At 42.1% G+C, this 9,702-nt stretch overlaps 1 long non-coding RNA gene across 1 annotated transcript; it reads right to left on the reverse strand.

The window, feature by feature from the left end:
• Positions 1–358: 358 nt before the first annotated feature.
• On the reverse strand, positions 359–1,331 carry LOC134129101 (uncharacterized). Its single transcript, XR_009956290.1, has 2 exons — positions 1,076–1,331; positions 359–894 (listed from the first exon to the last, which is right to left on the reverse strand). It is a non-coding gene; the product is annotated as an uncharacterized LOC134129101 (long non-coding RNA).
• Positions 1,332–9,702: the final 8,371 nt, after the last annotated feature.

A 9,702-nucleotide genomic window follows, 5' to 3' on the forward strand; every position in this document is an offset into this window, starting at 1 on the left:
TGTGTAAACTTTTTAACCAAACCCGCTGGATGACGACGTGGCTGTCTTCCTGAAGTGAGCTTTGCTTAATGAATTAATGAATACATTTAGTAAGATCCGCTTCTCCCCCGGGGCATTATATATTGGTGAATTCAAATTGAATCAGTGGAGCCATGTACTTTCAGCTAAAAGTAATATTGCAGTCTTAAGGGAGAGGAGATTCCAGCAATGTTGTCAATGGATTGTCAATTCAGGTTGATAACAAATCCAGGTCTACAGATTCCAAAGCATCAAGCAAACCTATACAACACAGGACTTGTTGTGAATCAATGATCAAAACGTCACCAAAATAACTTTGATCGCCCCCATTCAGTCAAGGCAAGATTATATATATTATTTTATTATAAATGAGCTTATGAGCTTTTTCATATGTGGCATTACAAGCTCTTTACCCAGTTGCTTAATGAACAGCACCATGCATTGTTAGCACTCCTTGCAGAGAAGGGCTGCAATGAGCAAAAAAAAGATCAAGGTACACACTTGACACCGTGAGAGAGAATTAATCACAACAGGTGCTGGGGCAAGTTAGATAAAATAACAAGCAAAATTCAATTGTGGAAGCGCTAGAATAAATCACAACAGGTGCTGGGGCAAGTTAGATGAAATACCAAGCAAAATTCAATTGTGGAAGCGCTAGAATAAATCACAACAGGTGCTGGGGCAAGTTAGAGTTAGTGAGAGCTAAAGGAGAAAATAAACGCAGTAGGTCACATAAGTTCTGTCGGATGTTCAAGTTGCCCAGAAGGATGAGCGGCGAGCTGTCATCTGGAAGTTGTAACTCTTCCATTCGTTGTAGAAGTAAATAACTTCTTCTCTGGAAGGATCATTTTCCGCTGTGGTCCAGTCGACTTGGGTCTTTGCCACGATTGCCCGCGGTTAAGCCCACCCGTGCCGTGTGGTGGAAGAAAAAAAGAAGGCCAAATTATTACATCCATCGACAGTCACACGATATGGAATGCTGTTGTACGAATGCGGGAAGAAGTCTTTTACAATTATGCAGACAGAACAAAATATACATAAAGAAATGCTTTCCCACCTCGCTGGAGTTGAAAGCCACGTGTCCCATGTGCCATTCCCAGTGATGTCCTCAGACTGGTGGCATGACTTTGCACGGGCCATCTGAAAATATTTGAGCACCAACGTGTATTATCAGAATACGATTATGGCTGTCAACAGATTATAGACAATTAACTAGTTAATCACACGTTTTGAAAACATTTATCTTGATTACAATATTTTTTTCTCTTATATTAACTGTTTACAGTTTAGTAATTTGTTGTTTCAACTCCATAATGAGCTTGACGTGTGTATATTATTTCTTTGGAATGAGGGGCATATTAATCATATCATTTAATGTTAGATTCATGCTCATTGTGAAGGCAATAAATATATAACATATTGAAAAGCATTGAAGACGCACAATACATTACGTGTCATTTAGCTGCGCCCGGCTGCACGCTGCGGGGAGATTATAGACAATGAAGTTAAACAACAAAGTAGTTAAGTTAGCTGCTGCGAGCACGGTTCTACTCAAAGTGTGTAAATAAAGTGATTCAATCGGGCCAAGTTATTTAGGGCACACGGAAACGTAAACAAAGTGGCGCTGATAGAGTGAAGAGGGGTCTTTTATCCCCGTGAAGCTACCGTAGTTAGCTTAGCTAAAAGACGTATGCTGGTTGTTATTGTTCAGTGCTAAATAAAAACCCTCTTGAATGTAGAACACAACTCACGTCTGGCCTCATACCATGACAGGCACATTAATGTTGACAATTAACTTCGTTAGCCTTGTGTTCACCTTTCCTGCCGGTCCGTCTCTGACCGTAGTCGGAGTTTGCAGGGGGAGGCGTTGCTGTCTGCTCCAGGGCCAAAGTACTGTCGGCTAAGTAAACTTTGGGGTTAATTCCCTTCGTCCCGGGGTTGGTGAATAAAAGTCCGCTTTACTTTCTTTGAGGATTTATTAATCTAACACTGAGTAACAAAGTTACAGTACAGACAATTCTCCGGCCGCTACATCCACTCCGTCATCACAACAACAACACAACTTCCTCATGCGCTCTCCCCCTCCGTAGCCCGTGCGTGTAGCTCTTAAAGGGGCCGCACCATTTTCTCTAGTAACATCACCATGACGTATGTTGCAGAATACGTCTATTTAAATCCAGATGTAAATATATTGAACTGTCCGTGTTATTTGTCCAGGTTAGATGTGTCGTAACTCGCAACCAGCTGCCCGGTCCGCCAGCTGAGTGCCTCAGTCTGCTGTTTCATTCTGTTCATGTGCCACGGAGCAGCTTCTGTCCTTAAACTGAAACGATTTTCACAAACCTGCTCTTAAGTGTAGTTGTTTAAGTCAAACACATCAGCAAGGAGCGTAAACTGAATCATTTTGTTCGTTAGATCAGACGACACGCGTTTAAAAAGAGGAGGAAAAAAAAATAATTTCGTCGGGAGTCGATCCCACGACCATAGCATCGGGGGGCCAACACCTTACTCACTGAGCTATTCTTTCAGATGGATTTGAGAATTCGAAAACTCACTGAAATAGGATTGGTCACTCTCCGCCAAAAATACAGGAAATATTCACACTAAAAAAATTATAACTGCCTTCCTGTTTGTTTTAGAGAAAATTCCTCAGAGACTTTTTTAAGTCTCCCTTTAATACATTTGGTAAAAAATCAGCGGACTTGTCGGTCAAACAGGATGCGGGCGGGGCTTCGTCAAAATCTTCCAGGGGGCGCAATGGAGGCAATTGTTCACTTTTGATCCAAAACTGCACATCAGGTCTGTAAAGGTCATCACGTAGGATACTCACAGAGGTTTTCAAGAGTTTTGGAGTGTGCCGAGGCTCAGAAGATGTGCTTGAACTTTCATGCGAATATGGCGACGTCACAGCCACAAAGTTGGTCCAAAACTCCCAATTCTCACTGTGAGCCATCGTCACAGTCTTACGTCTTATATTCCCAGATTTGAAGTTGATCAGATTAAAGGGCTAGGAAATGGACATGTAAATGTAGAAACTTTGCATTGACCTAAGCCAATAGGTGGCGCTATACTTTTTCGAAAATCACTGCATGGCATTACTTAAAGGCCTACACAAGCATCATGAATATACATTTCTAGCCAGAAATATCAATGTTCCTTGGAGTTATACCATTTTACATTTTGGAAAAAAATCTTCCAAAATTGTCCAAACTGCACGCAAGCTCACGCCCAGGTAGTTTTATGAAAACTCTTGATTTTAATAACTTTTGACCCCAAGGGTGTCAGGAACCAGTTGCCAGATTTTGAAATGGATCGGATTTAAACTCTCGGAGGAGTTCGTTCATTTGTAAATGCAAAAATTGAAGGAAATGGCCAAAAATACACAGAATCACCACAGCGCCCCCTAATGTTCAAATATTCTGGGAAAATTTGGGGATGTTCTAGGACTCATTGTGAACATGTCCTCAAAATTTGGTGAAAATGACGGTTAGAAAAAAAAAAAGTTATAGGCCTTTGAATTTTCAGGACACAAACCTATAAACTTCATTGGTCCATAACTTTATTGAAAAATGAGATATCAACATTCTTTCAATAACTTTTGATCGCATCGAGCCAACGATCATTTTGCCGAAGATTTCGTAAGAATCGGACCAAGCGTCTGGGAGGAGTTCGCAAAAACGTGTTTTTCACAAAATTCAAAATGGCGGCCATAAAACGGTAGGCGCATTTGCATACCATAATTTTTTTTGTGTACAGCACATCCAAGAGAACCTGTGTGAAAAGGTTCCAAGTCGATCGGTAAAAGTAAAAAAAAAAATTAACATTGCGGCCACTTTGGGGGGCGCTAGAGAGTTCTTTTTTCTCTCCTCTAATTGCGGGACCCGAATCATACGTCAATTTTGCGCACTTCTGATGCGCGTGCAAAAATTCAAGAGTTTTTGAACATGATAAAGTCCCCAAAAGTGCGTTCGAAGTGGCGAAATAATAACGAAGAAAAATAATAATTCTTGCAATTTCAATAGGGCTTTCGCCCGACTTGCAGTCGGCTCAGGCCCTAATGAATTCTTGCAATTTCAATAGGGCTTTCGCCCGACTTGCAGTCGGCTCAGGCCCTAATTAGGGCCTGAGCCGACTGCAAGTCGGGCGAAAGCCCTATTGAAATTGCAAGAATTCATTAGGGCCTGAGCCGACTGAAAGTCGGGCGAAAGCCCTATTGAAATTGCAAGAATTATTATTATTATTATTTCGCCACTTCGAACGCACTTTTGGGGACTTCATCATGTTCAAAAACTCTTGAATTTTTGCACGCGCATCAGAAGTGCGCAAAATTGACGTATGATTGGGGTCCCGCAATTAGAGGAGAAAAAAAAGAACTCTCTAGCGCCCCCCAAAGTGGCCGCAATGTTAATTGATTTTTTTACTTTTACCGATCGACCTGGAACCTTTTCACACAGGTGCTCTTGGATGTGCTGTACACAAAAAAAATTATGGTATGCAAATGCGCCTACCGTTTTATGGCCGCCATTTTGAATTTTGTGAAAAACACGTTTTTGCGAACTCCTCCCAGACGCTTGATCCGATTCTTACGAAATCTTCGGCAAAATGATCGTTGGCTCGATGCGATCAAAAGTTATTGAAAGAATGTTGATATCTCATTTTTCAATAAAGTTATGGACCAATGAAGTTTGTAGGTTTGTGTCCTGAAAGTTCTAAGTCCTATAACTTTTTTTTTTCCAACCCCCATTTTCACCAAATTTTGAGGACATGTTCACAATGAGTCCTAGAACATCCCCAAATTTTCCCAGAATATTTGAACATTAGGGGGCGCTGTAGTGATTCTGTGTATTTTTGGCCATTTCCTTCAATTTTTGCATTTACAAACGAACGAACTCCTCCGAGAGTTTAAATCCGATCCATTTAAAAATCTGGCAACTGGTTCCTGACACCCTTGGGGTCAAAAGTTATTAAAATCAAGAGTTTTCATAAAACTACCTGGCCGTGAGCTTGCGTGCAGTTTGGACAATTTTGGACGATTTTTTTCCAAAATGTAAAATGGTATAACTCCAAGGAACATTGATATTTCTGGCTATAAATGTATATTCATGATGCTTGTGTAAGCCTTTAAGTAATGCCATGCAGTGATTTTCGAAAAAGTATAGCGCCACCTATTGGCTTAGGTCAATGCAAAGTTTGTACATTTACATGTCCATTTCCCAGCCCTTTAATCTGATCAACTTCAAATCTGGGAATATAAGACGTAAGACTGTGACGATGGCTCACAGTGAGAATTGGGAGTTTTGGACCAACTTTGTGGCTGTGACGTCGCCATATTCGCATGAAAGTTCAAGCACATCTTCTGAGCCTCGGCACACTCCAAAACTCTTGAAAACCTCTGTGAGTATCCTACGTGATGACCTTTACAGACCTGATGTGCAGTTTTGGATCAAAAGTGAAAAATTGCCTCCATTGCGCCCCCTGGAAGATTTTGACGAAGCCCCGCCCGCACCCTGTTTGACCGACAAGTCCGCTGATTTTTTACCAAATGTATTAAAGGGAGACTTAAAAAAGTCTCTGAGGAATTTTCTCTAAAACAAACAGGAAGGCAGTTATAATTTTTTTAGTGTGAATATTACCTGAATTTTTGGCGGAGAGTGACCAATCCTATTTGAGTGAGTTTTCGAATTCTCAAAGCCATCAGAGGGTTTAGCTCTCCTGGTAAGAGACCGCCCCCCGATCCTATGGTCGTGAGATCGAGTCCCGACGAAATCATACTTTTTTTTTTGTTACTTCTTTTTTTAAACGCGTGTCCGGCTGATCTAACGGACAAAATGATTCAGGTAACTCTCCTTGCTGAGGTTAAATAACTGTACACGTTAGAGCAGCTGTGTCACACTCGTTTCAGCCACATACGGCTGGCACAGCTGCCGTATGTGGAGCTGCTGGGAGACGTCAGTGAGCTGGCGTTTGCAGTCGGGTGGCGGACTGGTCTTTATTCAGTTCTTGCACTTTGTACATCGCCCCAACATAATTAATTAGACTCCTGATGTGACTTAAATTGTGTTTATTGAACAATGCTTCAAAATATTGTCTCCACAGATTGACCTCCCTGCCCTGACGCAATGTGTGTGAATCTTCTTTTTTTAGGTCACTTTTCGATTTCGTAATCACGGCTCGACACGTAGCTCCGTTGGTTAGACACAGGACTTTCAATATTTTGATCCGGGTTCGCTTCCCGTTAGAGCCATAGTGTTTTTTTTCTTCTTCTTTTTAACTGCGTGTTCAGCTGAACTAACGAACAAAGGGATTTAGTTTACTTTCCTTGGTGAGGTGAATGTAATTCGTGTCGTTTGTATCATATCTTCATGAACTTGTTTATTTGTTGTGTGGTTTGTGCACAGACATATTTGTTTCGTTTTTTGGGTAGGAACTAATTTTACGTGGTTAGTTTCGGGGGGGACATGTTTTACGCGGACACATGTCACAGATCCACCATGTGTGTGAAGTCCTAATTTACGGTAAAACTCAGCAACGGGATCATCATTTTAAGGTAGCTTTCACAGTAGTAATAGTTCCTGAAGTAAAGTGTTCTCATTCCCTCTTGGATGTGTGCAGCCATTTAGGTACGTTTTGTTTAAGGGCTTGTTATATCTGTTCGACGGCACGGAGAGCTAACTGGGGTAGCGAGAGAAGCTAGCGGCTGCCGGATGGAGCAGCCAGTCAGCCAGCTTGCTAACTACACACCGAGGCTTAAATCCAAACGGACTAAACCAAGTGGAAACGCTTTGGTAGGTGAGTGATGACTTTTTCCTTGTGCGTTCTTCAGTCTTACCCACTTAAATAGCGGGGATACTGTAAACATGCTAACAGCTGCTTAAGGGACGTCCCGTCACAAACATCTCTTTTTTTCCGCGTCTCCGGCTGATCTAACGAACAAAGTGGTTCAGATTACTCTATTTGCTGAGGTTATTGACTTAAATAACTACACTTTAGAGCAGATTTGTCACACTAATTTGAGTTTACTGCCGGCTGTGGCTGCTGTGCACTATTTAGCACAGCCCAGGGCAGCCTATGCTATGCTTGAAGAACATCAACTAGCATACGTATTTTGTTCCTGTAAAGCTAACTACGGTAGCTTCACGGGAATAAAAGACCCCTCTTCACGCTATTAGCGCCACTTTGTTTACGTTTCCGTGTGCCCTAAATAACTTGGCCCGATTGAATCACTTTATTTACACACTACTACTCGCAGCAGCTAACTAACTACTTTGTTGTTTAAAAGCGTCAGCTAAATGACACGTAATGTAATGTGCGTCTTCAATGCTTTTCAATATGTTATATATTCATTTCCTTCACAATGAGCATGAATCTAACATTAAATGATATGATTAATATGCCCCTCATTCCAATGAAATAATATACACACGTCAAGCTCATTATGGAGTTGAAACAACAAATTACTAAACTGTAAACAGTTAATATAAGAGAAAAAAATATTGTAATCAAGATAAATGTTTTTCAAAATGTGTGATTAACTAGTTAATTGTCTATAATCTGTTGACAGCCCTAATCGTATTCTGATAATACACCAAATACTACTGTAACTCTCTGCTGGCAGGTCTCCCTGCTGCCGCCATTCGACCACTGCAGCTCATCCAGAATGCAGCAGCTCGACTGGTCTTCAACCTTCTGAAATACTCCCACACCACACCGCTTCTCCCTTCACTTCATTGGTTACCAGTGGCTGCCCGCATCCAGTTCAAAGCATTGGTACTGACGGACCACGCTGTGAATGGATCGGGACCAGTCTACATCCGGGACATGGTGAAACCCTGCATCCCAACCCACGCACTCCGATCTGCATCTGGCAAGCTGCTTGTTCCTCCCTCACTGAGAGAAAAGCACTCGACGAGATGGCGACTCTTTGCTGTCCTGCTCCCAGATGGTGGAATGAGCTCTCTGATGACATCAGGACCGCAGAGAGCCTCTACATCTTCCGTCGAAAACTCAAGACACACCTTTTTAGACTCTACCTTGACTAAAACACTAGCAAACCGTAGCACTAACAAATGGTAGCACTTAAATTGTACTTATAATGCCACTTATCTTTAACATGTTTTGGGCGGTGATTTATTCAGTCATGTTTAGTCATATTTTGTTTTTTTTACTTGTCAATATGGTTTGGTACATGCCGAGTTAATCAATACACATTCTAAAGTGCAACGTCCATATGTGAATAAGAGTTGTATACGTTTATCATAGTCAACATGGTGTGGAAATATCCCTTATGTAGTTGGTCAATGGGAACTATAGTAGGCAGAAATAACAGCTAAGGTAATTACAGGTGGATATTTCTGGGAATTAACCTTGATTGAGACTGCATCTATGATATCTAAGATATACAGGACAAGAAAAATGCACTGGATGTGTATATGTGTTGAATCAATTATACAGACGCAAACTGGAGAACGAGACAAGTGTTGCTGTGATACGTATTGTGGTCATCGTGCCCGAGACCCGTAACAATTACTCCGCAGGTCTTTTGCAGCGGGGCAACAGCCCGGCGTCGGTGGATTCCGTTCGCGAGGCCGCAGATTCAGGTTTGAATGGAAGCCCCGAGAGTGATTTGTTTAGTCTCTTTAGTCTTTTTTGACCCGCGAGCCCGGCCGACCGCCGCCCCACCCCGACGTGCGAGAATAGGCGAAGGCCCGTTCATCGCTGCTTGCAGCTTTAATAATAATTCTTGCAATTTCAATAGGGCTTTCGCCCGACTTTCAGTCGGCTCAGGCCCTAATGAATTCTTGCAATTTCAATAGGGCTTTCGCCCGACTTTCAGTCGGCTCAGGCCCTAATTAATGAATATAAATAAATAATCCTGGTCCGACGGGATGTGTTACCACCAGTTGTTGACAACATGCACATTCGTTGCTCGTGGCTCTGTTATATTGATATTCAAGTTAGCTGTTCGCTGACGTTAGCTTCACATACTAGGCTATCATTAGCTGATGTGTATGTAAAAGGATGAATGAATGATGAATTGCTGAAAATATAGAAACTAGAAAGACTGAAAATAGTCTTGGGACTTTAGGAGGAAGCCGGAGTACCCGGAGAGAACCACAGGGAGAACATGACGACTCCACACAGAGAGGCCAACGAGCAGAGTCAAACCCACGACCTTAGTGCTGGGAGGCGACAGTGCTAACCACCACACAACACGACCAAAAGCTGGGGTAGAAAGGGGGGGGTAATGACTCTCACACAGTCTCACAGACTGTCTCACACTGTCTCAGACTGTCTCACACAGTCTCACAGACTGTCTCACACTGTCTCAGAGACTGTCTCACACTGTCTCACAAGACCTCCCGCCACACAAACAGTTTCTTCCCTTCGGCAGTCGGGCTCATCAACAGAGCCCGGGCCCCCTCTGACTGACTCTGACTCCCATGTTCATTCATTCACTGTGTCACTTTCACTTGTCACTCGTCACTTTGTTTAGCTGGTGCACTTTATCCTCATTTTTATTCCTAATTTTATCTTATCTCCTCTAACTTACTAACCCATAGCTCTAGTTTTTAGCGTACTAACCCATAGCTTATATTTTATATTTTATTATACTTTTATTTTATTTTTATCTTATTTGCACTATGTCGTCATTATTATACTGTCTTCTGTCATGCACCTACCGCC

The sequence above is a fragment of the Pungitius pungitius genome, chromosome 5, assembly GCF_949316345.1.
Source record: "Pungitius pungitius chromosome 5, fPunPun2.1, whole genome shotgun sequence".
Lineage (NCBI taxonomy): Eukaryota > Metazoa > Chordata > Actinopteri > Perciformes > Gasterosteidae > Pungitius > Pungitius pungitius.